Source organism: Nerophis lumbriciformis, linkage group LG27 (assembly GCF_033978685.3).
Source record: "Nerophis lumbriciformis linkage group LG27, RoL_Nlum_v2.1, whole genome shotgun sequence".
Classification (NCBI taxonomy): domain Eukaryota; kingdom Metazoa; phylum Chordata; class Actinopteri; order Syngnathiformes; family Syngnathidae; genus Nerophis; species Nerophis lumbriciformis.
In genome coordinates, this window is record NC_084574.2 from 30990508 (window position 1) to 31008985 (window position 18478).

Consider the following 18478-nt stretch of genomic DNA (forward strand, 5'->3'; position numbering starts at 1 on the left):
CTCCATGGGAGTTGCTAGGAAGAGATTTAATAAGGTGCACGTCTCAGACAAGATCTCCTGCAGGCCGTTATCGCAGATAGTTTGCAGTAGAGAGAGAGTGGATTTCCCGGCATAAAGTTGTTTGTGTTGGTAGAGAATGCTCAGCTCACTTTGCAACTTTTCCTTGTTTTTAAGAACTGCGGGCCATAGTTTGATAGCGCAGCCGAGTTGGGCCGATGGGAACGTCTCTGCGAATTTGGAGAACAGCGAGCAGTCCACCAGCTGTGCTGCGATGAGATAGTCGCTGTTGGAGAACCTGTCCTCCACCTGTGCGATCATGCAGTCGCAGGCCTCCTTCATGACTTCGGTTGCGTCGGTTTTCCGGCGCTTGGCACCGTCTTCGCCGCCTCGGTCCGTGCGCTCGCTCACCTCCCTCACGTTGGCTACGAAGTTCTCCACGGCGCAGCTCACCACCGAGCCGTCGATCTCTCGATTCTGGAGTATGTTTTGGAGAACGTCCACTTCCGGCATGACTTCTGCGAAAAAATGCAGCAGCTGGAGAAACGTGGGCTCCTTCAAGTGCGTGGACAGGCTGTGCGCCTGACCCACGCTCACGCTGTCCCATCCCGGCTGGGTGCGGATACTCTCCAAACACTCCAGTATGGCCTCCTGACTGTCCCACACGGCGTTAACCGTCCTGCTTTTGAAGTTCCACCGTGGCCGCTGGTTGTTGCACGCCCGCGCCAGGGCGCCTGCTCTCCTGGGCGACGTGAAGAAGGTCCCGAAGCAAGCTAAGTCGGCAAAAAACACCTTCAGCTCGTGGAGTCTGGACGCGCACACCTGTTGCAGGGTGACATTTAATTGGTGCGAGTAGCAATGCACAAACACCGAGTTGGGGTACCTCAAACCCATCAGGGTTTGCACGCCGCCGCCTTCGTCGCCGCTCAACATGGCGGCGCCGTCGTAGGTCTGCGCGACGAGCTTCTCAGTCAGCCGCAGGGGGTCGAGAACCTGTTGGATGGCGTCGGAAAGCCCAGCCGCCGTCTTATCCTCCACCTGCACAAACTGCAGGAAGCGCTCCGCCACGGCGTTGCCCGCCACGTACCTCAACACGACCCCCACTTGGGGCTCGGATGCCATGTCAGTGACGTCATACACTTGAACGCCAACAAAGTGGGTGCGTTTTAGCTCCTTGGCCACCTCCTCCCTGTAGACCTCATACATGCAGTCCAGCAGCTCCTTCTGGATAGAACTAAGGGCCAATTTAAAGAAAGCCTGCGCGTCGTAATGTCTCTTGAGCCGCGTGTCTCCCTCACACATGGTGTCGAAAATGCAGCTAAAAATGTTAGGGTTGAGCGGCTCGGCCGGTTCGTGAGCACTCGAGTCCGCCTCGCACTTCCCGCACAGCTTGATACACGTGATCAGCCGGTCGAGAACGTACCGATTCTCCTCCGTCTGCCGGTTATGCTCCTCGACGCACAGCCGGTCTGCGTCATCGGCGTGTTCCTCCACGGCGGGCAGCCCGAGGAGACCCAACTTCATGGCGCATTTCAGGTGCGACGAGGAGCTCTCGTGCTTGGCCGTTCTTTCCGACAGGTGCTTGACGTCCTTGAAGCCGACCGACGCCCACGCGGAGTCCACGCCGCCGAACAGGAGACACGGGAAGCAGAAGAGCGCGCGTTTGGCCGTGCTCGCCGTCAGCCATTTCTTTTTGTCGAACCAGTCCTTCTTGAAGGTGCGCGTCACCATGTCTCCGTACTGAAGCAGGACAAAGTCTTCTGGTCGGTGCGGCCCCAGACGTTTTATTTCCAGTTGCTCATCCAAGGGTAATTTGTTGAACCGCACGCACAGGAGAACGTCCACGTGGTTCATTATACAACGCCAACAACACAATTTTAGCGCATTAATTTACAGCAGAAACGAAAAGCAGCGACGTTTTTCTTCTTTTTCCTCTTTTTTTCTAGTATATTTCTTCTTCTATTTGTTTTTTTCCCCCCACCCTTTCCGGTAGACTGGGCAACGGTCTTGCGCATTGTTGCCCTCTACCTGTGAGTTGGTGTTACTGCTTCACGCAGTAACTTCACTTGATATACAGGTAAAAGCCAGTAAATTAGAATATTTTGAAAAACTTGATTTATTTCAGTAATTGCATTCAAAAGGTGTAACTTGTACATTATATTTATTCATTGCACACAGACTGATGCATTCAAATGTTTATTTCATTTAATTTTGATGATTTGAAGAGGGAAGAGTGGATCGTGAGATCGACAGGCGGATCGCTGCGGTGTCTTCAGTAATGCGGACGCTGTATCGATCCGTTGTGGTGAAGAAGGAGCTGAGCCGGAAGGCAAAGCTCTCAATTTACCGGTCGATCTACGTTCCCATCCTCACCTATGGTCATGAGCTTTGGGTTATGACCGAAAGGACAAGATCACGGGTACAAGCGGCCGAAATGAGTTTCCTCCGCCGGGTGGCGGGGCTCTCCCTTAGAGATAGGGTGAGAAGCTCTGTCATCCGGGGGGAGCTCAAAGTAAAGCCGCTGCTCCTCCGCATCGAGAGGAGCCAGATGAGGTGGTTCGGGCATCTGGTCAGGATGCCACCCGAGCGCCTCCCTAAGGAGGTGTTTAGGGCATGTCCGACCGGTAGGAGGCCACGAGGAAGACCCAGGACACGTTGGGAAGACTATGTCTCCCGGCTGGCCTGGGAACGCCTCGGGATCCCCCGGGAGGAGCTGGACGAAGTGGCGGGGGAGAGGGAAGTCTGGGCTTCCCTGCTTAGGCTGCTGCCCCCGCGACCCGACCTCGGATAAGCGGAAGAAGATGGATGGATGGATGGATTTGAAGTGGCAACAAATGAAAATCCAAAATTCCGTGTGTCACAAAATTAGAATATTACTTAAGGCTAATACAAAAAAGGGATTTTTAGAAATGTTGGCCAACTGAAAAGTATGAAAATGAAAAATATGAGCATGTACAATACTCAATACTTGGTTGGAGCTCCTTTTGCCTCAATTACTGCGTTAATGCGGCGTGGCATGGAGTCGATGAGTTTCTGGCACTGCTCAGGTGTTATGAGAGCCCAGGTTGCTCTGATAGTGGCCTTCAACTCTTCTGCGTTTTTGGGTCTGGCATTCTGCATCTTCCTTTTCACAATACCCCACAGATTTTCTATGGGGCTAAGGTCAGGGGAGTTGGCGGGCCAATTTAGAACAGAAATACCATGGTCCGTAAACCAGGCACGGGTAGATTTTGCGCTGTGTGCAGGCGCCAAGTCCTGTTGGAACTTGAAATCTCCATCTCCATAGAGCAGGTCAGCAGCAGGAAGCATGAAGTGCTCTAAAACTTGCTGGTAGACGGCTGCGTTGACCCTGGATCTCAGGAAACAGAGTGGACCGACACCAGCAGATGACATGGCACCCCAAACCATCACCCAACCATGCAAATTTTGCATTTCCTTTGGAAATCGAGGTCCCAGAGTCTGGAGGAAGACAGGAGAGGCACAGGATCCACGTTGCCTGAAGTCTAGTGTAAAGTTTCCACCATCAGTGATGGTTTGGGGTGCCATGTCATCTGCTGGTGTCGGTCCACTCTGTTTCCTGAGATCCAGGGTCAACGCAGCCGTCTACCAGCAAGTTTTAGAGCACTTCATGCTTCCTGCTGCTGACCTGCTCTATGGAGATGGAGATTTCAAGTTCCAACAGGACTTGGCGCCTGCACACAGCGCAAAATCTACCCGTGCCTGGCTTACGGACCATGGTATTTCTGTTCTAAATTGGCCCGCCAACTCCCCTGACCTTAGCCCCATAGAAAATCTGTGGGGTATTGTGAAAAGGAAGATGCAGAATGCCAGACCCAAAAACGCAGAAGAGTTGAAGGCCACTATCAGAGCAACCTGGGCTCTCATAACACCTGAGCAGTGCCAGAAACTCATCGACTCCATGCCACGCCGCATTAACGCAGTAATTGAGGCAAAAGGAGCTCCAACCAAGTATTGAGTATTGTACATGCTCATATTTTTCATTTTCATACTTTTCAGTTGGCCAACATTTCTAAAAATCCCTTTTTTGTATTAGCCTTAAGTAATATTCTAATTTTGTGACACACGGAATTTTGGATTTTCATTTGTTGCCACTTCAAATCATCAAAATTAAATGAAATAAACATTTGAATGCATCAGTCTGTGTGCAATGAATAAATATAATGTACAAGTTACACCTTTTTGAATGCAATTACTGAAATAAATCAAGTTTTTCAAAATATTCTAATTTACTGGCTTTTACCTGTACGTGTACAGCTCCACTAATGCAGTGGTTCTCAACCTTTTTTCAGTGATGTACCCCCTGCATTGGCGTTGTTAGGCCTATTTAGGGGGGCTCAAGCCCCCCTAAAATATTCTTAAGCCCCCCTAAATAATTTGGTGTTATATATATATATATATATATATATTTTTTTTTTACAAATACATATTCATTATAAAGTGGCCCGAATATGAGTTTAAATAAATAATGATATAACCTGTTATTATTCACTCAGTTTCCCCTCACTTCGTAGCGTAAGGTAGAGAGCCCCTTTAGTGCGTCGGTATCCAATCCATTCCACTTGTTCATATAGAAAATGCCCACATCACCTAAATTCCAGTCCGCATTTTCTCTGCGACCTTGCTTGCGGTCCTGCAGTTGTACGAAGCACATTATCTTCCTTTACAATGAGAGAAGCTGCACGAAACCTTGTGTGTGCAATTGTAAATAATTTAGTTTTTAAGTTTTCTGTTTCTTGTAGAATCTATATAAAGTAATGTACATTAGCCTATTGTTAAAATAATGAAAAAAACATCATTAAATATATTTGTTTTATTGTATTGTTACATTAATAGCTGTTGTATTATTATAGGATGGCTTGTTAAACATTTCATAGAATTTTCAGAGGGAGGAAAAACCAAGACATTTAATATAAAATGTAAAATGAATAAATACATAAAAAGAAAAAGAAAAAAAATGGTTAAAAGCCATCGTCCCAGGGAGCATTTCATTTCGTCCCGAGCATTTAAAAAAAAATAATAATAATAATGAATAATTTCTAAGTCTTTGTTAGCCGTTTGTGAAGTTTTGTGCTTCTGCGTAACGTTCTCTCGCATCCTGTGCATCTCCTGGGGCCAAGCCCCCCTGTCCTTAAAAGCTAGTGACGCCCCTGACCCCCTGTGAACATTTTTTTAATTCAAGTACCCCCTAATCAGAGCAAAGCATTTTTGGTTGAAAAAAAGAGATAAAGAAGTAAAATACAGCACTATGTCATCAGTTTCTGATTTATTCAATCAATCATCCATCCATCCATCCATTTTCTACCGCTTATTCCCTTCGGGGTCTCGGGGGGCGCTGTAGCCCATCTCAGCTACAATCGGGCGGAAGGCGGGGTACACCCTGGACAAGTCGCCACCTCATTGCAGGGCCAACACAGATAGACAACATTCATACTCACATTCACACACTAGGGCCAATTTAGTGTTGCCAATCAATCAATGTTTATTTATATAGCCCTAAATCACAAAAGTCTCAAAGGGCTGCACAAGCCACAACAACATCCTCGGTACAGAGCCCACATAAGGGACATCAATGTGAATGACTATGAGAAACCTTGGAGAGGACGGCATATGTGGGTAACCCCCCCTCTCTAGGGGAGACCGAAAGCAATGGATGTCGAGTGACATAATATTGTGAAAGAACAGTCCTTAGTGGATCTAACATAGTAGTGAGAGTCCAGTCCATAGTGGGGCCAGCAGGAGACCATCCCGAGTGGAGACGGGTCAGCAGCGCAGAGATGTCCCCAACCGATGCACAGGCGAGCGGTCCACCCCGGGTCCCAACTCTGGACAGCCAGCACTTCATCCATGGTCACCGGAACCGGAGTAACCCGGCGAGGAGGCAGAGGAGAAAAGAAAAGAAACGGCAGATCAACTGGTCTAAAAAGGGGGGTCTATTTAAAGGCTAGAGTATACAAATGAGTTTTAAGATGGGACTTAAATGCTTCTACTGAGGTAGCATCTTTAACTATTAAATTGTATAACAGTGCAAAATATTGCTCATTTGTTGTGGTCTTTCTTCAACTATTTGGAAAAAAAGATATAGAAATTAGAGATAAATGCGTTAAAATGTAATCTCGGAAATTATCGGTATCGTTTTTTTTATCGGTATCGTTTTTTATTTTTGTTATTTTATTTTTTTATATTTTATTTAATTAAATCAACATAAAAAACACAAGATACACTTACAATTAGTGCACCAACCCAAACAACCTCCCTCCCCCATTTACACTCATTCACACAAAAGGGTTGTTTCTTTCTGTTATTAATATTCTGGTTCCTACATTATATATCAATATAGATCAGGGTGTAGGGAACCCATGGCTCGAGAGCCAGATGTGGCTCTTTTGATGACTGCATCTGGCTCTCAGATCAATCTCAAATCCCAGCCGAGTCATACCAAAGACTATAAAAATGGGACCCATTACCTCCCTGCTTGACACTCAGCATCAAGAGTTGGAATTGGGGGTTAAATCACCAAAAATGATTCCCGGGTGTGGCACCGCTGCTGCCCACTGCTGCCCACTGCTCTCCTCACCTCCCAGGGGGTGAACAAGAGGATGGGTTTAATCCAGAGGAAAAAATTCACCACACCTTGTGTGTGTGTGACAATCATTGGTACTTTAACTTTACTTTAAGTAATGAATAATTCCCCTGGTAATCACAGTGTTAAAAATAACGTTCAAAATATAAAACATTCTCATGCATTTTAATCCATCCATCCGTTTTCCACCGCACCTGTTCAAGAAGTCGCATTAAAGGTAAGAAGTATTTTATTTATTATTGGTTTGCTTCAGAATAACAATGTCATTAAAAATAATAAGAGACTTATTGTACTCTAAAAATGTTGGTCTTTCTTAAAAATGCACGCATTTAGTTGCATTCAGTGTTAAAAATTATTATATGGCTCTCACAGAAATACATTTTAAAATATTTGGCTTTCATGGCTCTCTCAGCCAAAAAGGTTCCCGACCCTTGATATAGACCAATACAGTCTGCAAGGGATACAGTCCGTAAGCACACATGATTGTGCGTGCTGCTGGTCCACTAATAGTACTAACCTTTAACAGTTAATTTTACTCATTTTCATTAATTACTAGTTTCTATGTAACTGTTTTTATATTGTTTTACTTTCTTTTTTTATTCAAGAAAATGTTTTTAATGTATTTATCTTATTTTATTTTATTAATTAAAAAAAAAAGTACCTTATCTTCACCATACCTGGTTGTCCAAATTAGGCATAATAATGTGTTAATTCCACGACTGTATATATCGGTTGATATCGGTATCGGTAATTAAAGAGTTGGACAAAATCGGATTATCGGATATCGGCAAAAAGCCACTATCGTAAATCCCTAATAAAAATAACTAAAAACTTGTTGAAAAATAAACAAGTGATTCAATTATAAATAAAGATTTCTACACATAGAAGTAATCATCAACTTAAAGTGCCCTCTTTGGGGATTGGAATAGAGATCCATCTGGATTCATGAACTTAATTCTAAAAATTTCTTCACAAAAAAAGAAATCTTTAACATCAATATTTATGTAACATGTCCACAAAAAAATCTAGCTATCAACACTGAATATTGCATTGTTGCATTTCTTTTCACAGACATTTAAAAAAAAATCTCACATACCCCTTGGCATACCTTCAAGTACCCCCAGGGGTACGCGTACCCCCATTTGAGAACCACTGGTGTAGACAATTGTTTAAAGATATCATAAGGCAAATCCTCATAAATTCATATTCATATATATTTACTGATACAAGTGGCCCTTTGTGGGCAGTCATAACTGCGACGTGGCCCTCAAGGACAACGAGTTTGACACACCTGCACTCGGCCACTGTTCAGCCCCAATATACATTTAAATAATAACAATTGTGTTTCGGGCACATCCAACCGGTAGGAGGCCACGGGAAAGACCCAGGACACGTTAGGAAGACTACGTCTCCCGGCTGGCCTGGGAACGCTGTGAGATTCCCCGAGAGGAGCTGGACGAAGTGGCTGGGGAGAGGGAAGTCAGGGCTTCCCTGCTTAGGCTGCTGCCCCCGCGACACGACCTTGAATAAGCGGAAGAAGATGGATGGATGGACAATTAGATATTATCATTACTATTATTATGTCATGGAGATGAAAAACATCAACTGCTAATTGAACAGTGGGCTGTTGTGATCAGCCATTGTTGACTTACTTTAGATTTGGGATGTCCAAACATTTTTTTTTTTTTACCATTTACTAAAAATAACTCAAAGGATGCAGAGGCCGATTTGAAGTTTGTAGCAATTTATTTGATCAGTTTCAACGTTTGGCCTTTTTACATTTTTGTCCTCATTATATATATATATATATATATATATATATATATATATATATATATATATATATATATATAGTATGTATATATATGTATATGAGTACATCTATATATATATACCGGTATACAGTATGTAGATATATGTATATGAGTACATCTATATATATATATATATATATATTAGGGGTGTGGGAAAAAATCGATTCGAATTCGAATCACGATTCTCACGTTGTGCGAATCAGAGTCGATTCTCATTTTTAAAAAATCGATTTTTTTTTTATTATTTTTTAATTTCTTAATTTTTTTTTTTTTTTTAAATTAATCATTTCAACAAAACAATACACAGCAATACCATAACAATGCAATCCAATTCCAAAACCAAACCCAGCAACACTCAGAACTGCAATAAACAGAGCAATTGAGAGGAGACACAAACACGACACAGAACAAAGTAGTGAAACAAAAATGAATATTATCAACAACAGTATCAATATTAATTACAATTTCAACATAGCAGTGATTAAAAATCCCTCATTGACATTATCATTAGACATTTATATATATAAATTTAAAAAAAAGAACAATAGTGTCACAGTGGCTTACACTTGCATCGCATCTCATAAGCTTGACAACACACTGTGTCCAGTATTTTCACAAAGATAAAATAAGTCATATTTTTGGGTCATTTAATAGTTAAAACAAATTTACATTATTGCAATCAGTTGATAAAACATTGTCCTTTACAATTATAAAAGCTTTTTACAAAAATCTACTACTCTGCTTGCATGTCAGCAGACTGGGGTAGATCCTGCTGAAATGCTATGTATTGAATGAATAGAGAATCCTTTTGAATCGGGAACATTTTTTTTTTTTTTAATTGAGAATCGTGTTGAATTGAAAAAAAAAAAAAAAAAAAAATCGATTTTGAATCGAATCGTGACCCCAAGAATCGATATCGAATCGAATCGTGGGACACCCAAAAGATTCACAGCCCTAATATATATATATATATATATATATATATATATATATATATATATATATATATATATATATATATATATATATATATATATATATATATATATATACTAGAGATTTTAAAGCATTTATCGGCCTGCCGATATAATCTTTCAATGCTTTAAAATGTAATATCGGAAATTATCGGTATCAGTTTTTTGATTATCGGTATCTGTTTTTTTAATTTTATTTATTTTTATTTTTTTAAATTAAATCAACATAAAAAACACAAGATACACTTACAATTAGTACACCAACCCAAAAAACCTTCCTCCCCCACTCATTCACACAAAATGGTTGTTTCTTTCTGTTATTAATATTCTGGTTCCTACATTATATATCAATATATATCAATACAGTCTGCAAGGGATACAGTCCGTAAGCACACACGATTGTGCGTGCTGCTGGTCCACTAATAGTACTAACCTTTAACAGTTAATTTGACTAATTTTCATGAATTACTAGTTTCTGGGTAACTGTTTTTATATTGTTTTACTTTCTTTTTTATTCAAGAAAATGTTTTTTATTTATTTATCTTATTTTATTTCATTAATTAAAAAAAAAAAGACCTTATCTTCACCATACCTGGTTGTCCAAATTAGGCATAAAAATGTGTTAATTCCACGACTGTATATATCGGTATCGGTTGATATTGGTATCGGTAATTAAAGAGTTGGACAATATCGGAATATCGGATATCGGCAAAAAGCCATTATCGGACATCCCTAATGTATACAGTATGTATATGAGTACATCTATATATATATATATATATATATATATATATATATATATATATATATACAGTATGTATATATATGTATACGGACAGTTTGGTTATGTTTGGGTTTTCATGTGTTTGAAATCACTTCCTGTCCTGGTGCTCTTGTTTTGTCACTGTTTCCTGTTTGGTCTCTGTCTTTTGCGGCACCTTTACTTTCTGCTCTATGTCTCGTCAGCACACCTGTTCCCGGTTTAATTAGTGCTATTTAGTTCCACCTGAGTCCCTCCTTCAGTGCTTCATCATTATTCTTTTGGGACTGAGGCGGACTGGACCGTTATTGTTCGCAGTGAGTAATACTTTTGTCTTTTTCCACTTGCTTTCTGCTGCTTTCAATTGTGTGCTTAATTGCTGCTTTCAATTGTGTGCTTTGCTGCTTTCAATTGTGTGTAGTGATGGGTTGATGAGGCGTCATGAAGCGTTTCGACACATTGCAAAACTGTATTGATACTGTGTCACTAAATACTGACATCTGCTGGACATTAAAAATCCCTACAGGCAACCTATGGACCGACTCAACTGACACTGATTTTATGACCTAGTACAGTGGTTCTCAAATGGGGGTACGCGTACCCCTGGGGGTATTTGAAGGTATGCCAAGGGGTACGTGAGATTTTTAAAAAATATTCTAAAAATAGCAACAATTCAAAAATCCTTTTATAAATATATTTATTGAATAATACTTCAACAAAATATGAATGTAAGTTCATAAACTCCGTGAAACACAAGCTCAGGTTTGTCACTAAAATGTCTGTCAAAAAGAACTGTGAAAAGAAATGCAACAATGCAATATTCAGTGTTGACAGCTAGATTTTTTTGTGGACATGTTCCATAAATATTGATGTTAAAGATTTTTTTTTTTTTTGTGAAGAAATGTTAAGAATTAAGTTCATGAATCCAGATGGAGCTCTAGTACAATCCCCAAAGAGGGCCCTTTAAGTTGATTATTACTTCTAGGTGTAGAAATCTTTATTTATAATTGAATCACTTATTTATTTTTCAACAAGTTTTTAGCTATTTTTATATCTTTTTTTCCAAATAGTTCAAGAAAGACCACTACAAATGAGCAATATTTTGCACTGTTATACAATTTTATAATATTTTATTAGAGCGTATCAAAACACGTATTGGTATGTCAGACTTAGCTTTGTCGTGGTTTAACTCTTATCTTACTGACAGGATGCAATGCGTCTCCCATAATAATGTGACCTCGGACTATGTTAAGGTAACGTGCGGAGTTCCTCAGGGTTCGGTTCTTGGCCCTGCACTCTTTAGTATTTACATGCTGCCGCTAGGCGACATCATACGCAAATACGGTGTTAGCTTTCATTGCTATGCTGATGACAGCCAACTCTACATGCCCCTAAAGCTGACCAACACGCCGGATTGTAGTCAGCTGGAGGCGTGTCTTAATGAAATTAAACAATGGATGTCCGCTAACTTCTTGCAACTCAACGCCAAGAAAACGGAAATGCTGATTATCGGTCCTGCTAAACACCGACATTTATTTAATAATACCACCTTAACATTTGACAACCAAACAATTACACAAGGCGAATCAGTAAAGAATCTGGGTATTATCTTCGACCCAACTCTCTCGTTTGAATCACACATTAAGAGTGTTACTAAAACGGCCTTCTTTCATCTCCGTAATATCGCTAAAATTCGTTCTATTTTATCCACTAGCGACGCTGAGATCATTATTCATGCGTTCGTTACGTCTCGTCTCGACTACTGTAACGTATTATTTTCGGGTCTCCCTATGTCTAGCATTAAAAAATTACAGTTGGTACAAAATGCGGCTGCTAGACTTTTGACAAGAACAAGAAAGTTTGATCATATTACGCCTATACTGGCTCACCTGCACTGGCTTCCTGTGCACTTAAGAAGTGACTTTAAGGTTTTACTACTTGCGTATAAAATACTACACGGTCTAGCTCCGTCCTATCTTGTCGATTGCATTGTACCATATGTCCCGGCAAGAAATCTGCGTTCAAAGAACTCCGGCTTATTAGTGATTCCCAGAGCCCAAAAAAAGTCTGCGGGCTATAGAGCGTTTTCTATTCGGGCTCCAGTACTATGGAATGCCCTCCCGGTAACAATTAGAGATGCTATCTCAGTAGAAGCATTTAAGTCCCATCTTAAAACTCATTTGTATACTCTAGCCTTTAAATAGCCCCCCTGTTGGACCAGTTGATCTGCCGTTTCTTTTCTTTTCTCCTCTGCTCCCCTTTTCCTTGAGGGGGGGCACAGGTCCGGTGGCCATGGATGAAGTGCTGGCTGTCCAGAGTCGGGACCCGGGGTGGACCGCTCGCCTGTGCATCGGCTGGGAACATCTCTGCGCTGCTGACCCGTCTCCGCTCGGGATGGTGTCCTGCTGGCCCCACTATGGACTGGACTCTTACTATTATGTTGGATCCACTATGGACTGGACTCTCACAATATTATGTCAGACCCACTTGACATCCATTGCTTTCGGTCTCCCCTAGAGGGGGGGGGTTACCCACATATGCGGTCCTCTCCAAGGTTTCTCAGTCATTCACATCGACGTCCCACTGGGGTGAGTTTTTCCTTGCCCTTATGTGGGCTTTGTACCGAGGATGTCGTTGTGGCTTGTGCAGCCCTTTGAGACACTTGTGATTTAGGGCTATATAAATAAAGATTGATTGATTGATTGATTGAATAAATCAGAAACTGATGACATAGTGCTGTATTTTACTTCATCTTTTTTTTTTTCAACCAAAAATGCTTTGCTCTGATTAGGGGGTACTTGAATTAAAAAAAAATTCACAGGGGGTGCATTGCTGAAAAAAGGTTGAGAACCACTGACCTAGTATATACAATAATATAAAGCAAGTCATTGTATTTCATTTAGGATTATTTCATAACTTCATTTAAATAAAAATATATTTTTTGTCTTTTTTAGATACAGTCAATAAATAATGTGAACATGTATCATAACATGGAAATCTAAGAGAACGTGTTGTGAATGACGATGCTTGTGGACCTGGAAATTTTTTTTTTTTTTTTTTTACACTTTTATTTAAAAAAAAACAGTTTTTCCAACGTATTCAATTTTAGACGCTTTCTCTTCTTAGTTATTATTTCTCCGGCTGTAGAAAAGACCTGCTCACAGGGCACAGAGGAGGCGTCAGTGCGACACAGTTCGCGTATCGGTCACGTGACCAAAACAGCTCATGATCGGTCACGTGACTTTCTAAAAGCGATACGCGCACCGACACAGGGTTTCGCTCTATGAGCTCGACGCATGCGCCGATGCATCGGTGTTGCCGGACCCATCACTAATTGTGTGCTTTGCTGCTTTCTATTGTGTTCGTGTTGCTGTGACACACCACACCGCACTGCACTGCACATGTTAGGAACACAACATGAACAAACAACACACATCCAATCACTTGAGTCAGTGACAAAACATGCAGTTTACAAACAAATGACAAGCTGTCACTCACCATGGCTCTCTACTTCTGGCTAAGAGAGTCAAGGTGGGGCTGAGTGTTTGATGCAGGTGAACACACCTGCCCTTGCTGATTAGGCCCAAGTTGGGCCGAACTATGGTTGTCAAAAGCTGGGTGTTTGAAGGACGTGTCCGAGTTGTGATCTCCAAGTCTGAATGACTGATCTACAAGCTCAAATGTACTATGTGAATACTTTGACTTGTGGTGGTTTATTTAAGGTGTATTTACAAAAAAGATCTCTGTCTTGACCAGGAGCTCAGGTCTCCATGCGTCACCAAACATCTGTGGAGATGTTGGTGCTTGGTTTGTTGTTGTTGTTGTTGTTGACCTTTTGACACTTTGGGGTTTAAATAAATGCAAAGTGTTTACAACTGCTTGGTTTGGAAGTCTGGTTTACAATGGTTACATTACCTTCACCTGAGGTGGGGTGTGTATAGTGTGGGGGTGTGTGTTGCTGCTTTATAGATTTCAATATTTTTGTCTTTGTCCTCTACAAAGTTGGTGTTTGTCATTTTGGGAACGGCGTGGGGTGAGTGGCCGTGCCAGCAACCTGAGGATTCCTGGTTCGATCCCCACCTTCTACCAACCGCGTCCCGTCCGTTATGTCCTTGAGCAAGACACTTCACCCTTGCTCCTGATGGGTCGCGGTTAGGGCATATCTTTTTGTATGTGACCAGGCTGTCAAGGGTAATTGGAGAATTCCAACTCCTGAGAGAGCTTGTGTCAATATCTGAGTTGAGTTTATTTCGAACATGATACATCCCAATTTCCAGTTTCTCTTTTCAACATGTTCGAAAAGGAGTAGGAAGAAGCAGAGCTGATTTAATCCTACCCCTTTTCTTTTACATAACAGTTGCTAAAACTTTTTTTCACTTCCTGTTCACTATTTATTCACAATTTACTCCATAAGTAATCACAATAAAAATAAATAAGTAATAATAATTGGTGAAGTAAGTCATATTTCATATGAGATAAATAAGATAATTTTGAGAATGGATGGATAAAATAAATTAATGATTTTTCTATTCCAAATGGAATGGATGTAGTTGATGGAGAACCGCCCCAGATCTGCAAGCATAGTTGGAAGTACAGTAAAACAACTCTACCGTAACCACTTCTTCCACCCGCGTCGACTGCTTGTCTGTACTTTCCACGAATCACTTTCAGTTTAGCGTCGATAGTTGTTTTTGTGATGTCCTCTTTCCGGTGATGAAATTCCTCAGATGTCCCAAGTCCGTATCGTTCCAAAATAGGGTAAGAATGTCATCATACTTGTACTGCCAAGTTTCCCAGTCAACTCTTGGTTGAGTTTTGTTAACTTTAAACTCAAACGATGCTAAAAAAGTAGCTCTACTTCTCTGTCAGTCCACATATATAATTCTTTCTGGCCGTGACCCGCCATTTTTGCTATATGCCGCCTCTGGAAATTACGTTTTGGCTAAAATGGTCAAGTCCTAGGCTACAAAGTCCCTAGTATTTTGACATGGGTGTGACACTCAGTGTATGCGTTTGCTTGGGGACAGAGTTATTTTTTTTAAAATGTGGCTGGAGATCTTGTTAAGACGTTAGTTTAGACGTTGGCTCTTTGTTGTTAAAGCGGCCGCCTTAACAACAAAGCGCTGCGGGAATCCCTGATATGTATGTGGTTCTGGTCAGGTCAACTACAAGGTCAATATGTATTTGTGTCCTCGTGGTTTTATTTGGGGTCAGGTTAACTACAAGGTCAATATGTATTTGGGGTCAGGTCAACTACAAGGTCAATATGTATTTAATTTGTGTCCTTGTGGTTTTATTTAGGGTTAGGTCAACTACAAGGTCAACATTTATTAAATTTGTGTCCTTGTGGTTTTATTTGGGGTCTGTTCAGGTCAACTACAAGGTCAATAAGTATTTAATTTGTGTCCTTGTGGTTTTATTTGGGGTCAGGTCAACTACAAGGTCTAAGTATTTAATTTTGTGTCATGGTTTTATTTGGGGTCAGGTCAACTACAAGGTCAACATTTATTTAACTTGTGTCCTCATGGTTTTATTTGGGGTCAGGTCAACTACAAGGTCAACATGTATTTTTAATTTGTGTCCTTGTGGTTTTATTTGGGGTCAGGTCAACTACAAGGTCTAAGTATTTAATTTTGTGTCATGGTTTTATTTGGGGTCAGGTCAACTACAAGGTCAACATGTATTTAACTTGTGTCCTCATGGTTTTATTTGGGGTCAGGTCAACTACAAGGTCAACATGTATTTTTAATTTGTGTCCTTGTGGTTTTATTTGGGTTCAGGTCAACTACAAGATCAATATGTATTTAATTTGTGTCATGGTTTTATTTGGTCAGGTCAACTACAAGGTCAACATTTATTTAATTTGTGTCCTTGTGGTTTTATTTAGGGTCTGGTCAGGTCAACTACAAGATCAATGTGTATTTAATTTGTGTCCTTGTGGTTTTATTTGGGGTCAGGTCAACTACAAGGTCCATATGTATTTAATTTGTGTCATGGTTTTATTTGGGGTCAGGTCAACTACAAGGTCAACATGTATTTAACTTGTGTCCTCGTGGTTTTAGTTGGGGTCAGGTCAACTACAAGGTCAACATGTATTTTTAATTTGTGTCCTTGTGGTTTTATTTGGGGTCAGGTCAACTACAAGATCAATATGTATTTAATTTGTGCCATGGTTTTATTTGGTCAGGCCAACATATATTTGTGTCCTTGTGGTTTTATTTGGGGTCAGGTCAACTACAAGATATGTATTTGTGTCATGGTTTTATTTGGTCAGGTCAACTACAAGGTCAACATGTATTTAATTTGTGTCCTTGTGGTTTTATTTGGGGTCAGGTCAACTACAAGGTCCATATGTATTTAATTTGTGTCATAGTTTTATTTGGGGTCAGGTCAACTACAAGGTCCATATGTATTTAATTTGTGTCATGGTTTTATTTGGGGTCAGGTCAACATGTATTTAACTTGTGTCTTCATGGTTTTATTTGGGGTCAGGTCAACTACAAGATCAATATGTATTTAATTTGTGCCATGGTTTTATTTGGTCAGGCCAACATATATTTGTGTCCTTGTGGTTTTATTTGGGGTCAGGTCAACTACAAGATATGTATTTGTGTCATGGTTTTATTTGGTCAGGTCAACTACAAGGTCAACATGTATTTAATTTGTGTCCTTGTGGTTTTATTTGGGGTCAGGTCAACTACAAGGTCCATATGTATTTAATTTGTGTCATGGTTTTATTTGGGGTCAGGTCAACATGTATTTAACTTGTGTCTTCATGGTTTTATTTGGGGTCTGGTCAGGTCAACTACAAGATCAATATGTATTTAATTTGTGTCATGGTTTTATTTGGTCAGGTCAACATGTATTTAATTTGTGTCCTCGTGGTTTTATTTGGGGTCAGGTCAACTACAAGGTCAACATGTATTTAACTTGTGTCCTAGTGGTTTTATTTGGGGTCTGATCAGGTCAACTACAAGGTCAACATGTATTTAATTTGTGTCCTTGTGGTTTTATTTGGGGTCAGGTCAACTACAAGGTCTAAGTATTTAATTTTCTGTCATGGTTTTATTTGGGGTCAGGTCAACTACAAGGTCAACATTTATTTAACTTGTGTCCTCATGGTTTTATTTGGGGTCAGGTCAACATGTATTTTTAATTTGTGTCCTTGTGGTTTTATTTGGGGTCAGGTCAACTACAAGATCAATGTGTATTTAATTTGTGTCCTTGTGGTTTTATTTGGGGTCAGGTCAACTACAAGGTCCATATGTATTTAATTTGTGTCATGGTTTTATTTGGGGTCAGGTCAACTACAAGGTCAACATGTATTTTTAATTTGTGTCCTTGTGGTTTTATTTGGGGTCAGGTCAACTACAAGATCAATATGTATTTAATTTGTGCCATGGTTTTATTTGGTCAGGCCAACATATATTTGTGTCCTTGTGGTTTTATTTGGGGTCAGGTCAACTACAAGGTCAATATGTATTTAATTTGTGTCATGGTTTTAGTTGGGGTCAGGTCAACTACAAGATCAATATGTATTTGTGTCATGGTTTTATTTGGTCAGGTCAACTACAAGGTCAACAAGTATTTAATTTGTGTCCTTGTGGTTTTATTTGGGGTCAGGTCAACTACAAGGTCTAAGTATTTAATTTTGTGTCATGGTTTTATTTGGGGTCAGGTCAACTACAAGGTCAACATGTATTTTTAATTTGTGTCCTTGTGGTTTTATTTGGGGTCAGGTCAACTACAAGGTCAACATGTATTTAACTTGTGTCCTCATGGTTTTTATTTGGGGTCAGGTCAACTACAAGGTCAACATGTATTTTTAATTTGTGTCCTTGTGGTTTTATTTGGGTTCAGGTCAACTACAAGATCAATATGTATTTAATTTGTGTCATGGTTTTATTTGGTCAGGTCAACTACAAGGTCAACATTTATTTAATTTGTGTCCTTGTGGTTTTATTTGGGGTCAGGTCAACTACAAGATCAATGTGTATTTAATTTGTGTCCTTGTGGTTTTATTTGGGGTCAGGTCAACTACAAGGTCCATATGTATTTAATTTGTGTCATGGTTTTATTTGGGGTCAGGTCAACTACAAGGTCAACATGTATTTAACTTGTGTCCTTGTGGTTTTAGTTGGGGTCAGGTCAACTACAAGGTCAACATGTATTTTTAATTTGTGTCCTTGTGGTTTTATTTGGGGTCAGGTCAACTACAAGATCAATATGTATTTAATTTGTGCCATGGTTTTATTTGGTCAGGCCAACATATATTTGTGTCCTTGTGGTTTTATTTGGGGTCAGGTCAACTACAAGGTCAACATTTATTTAA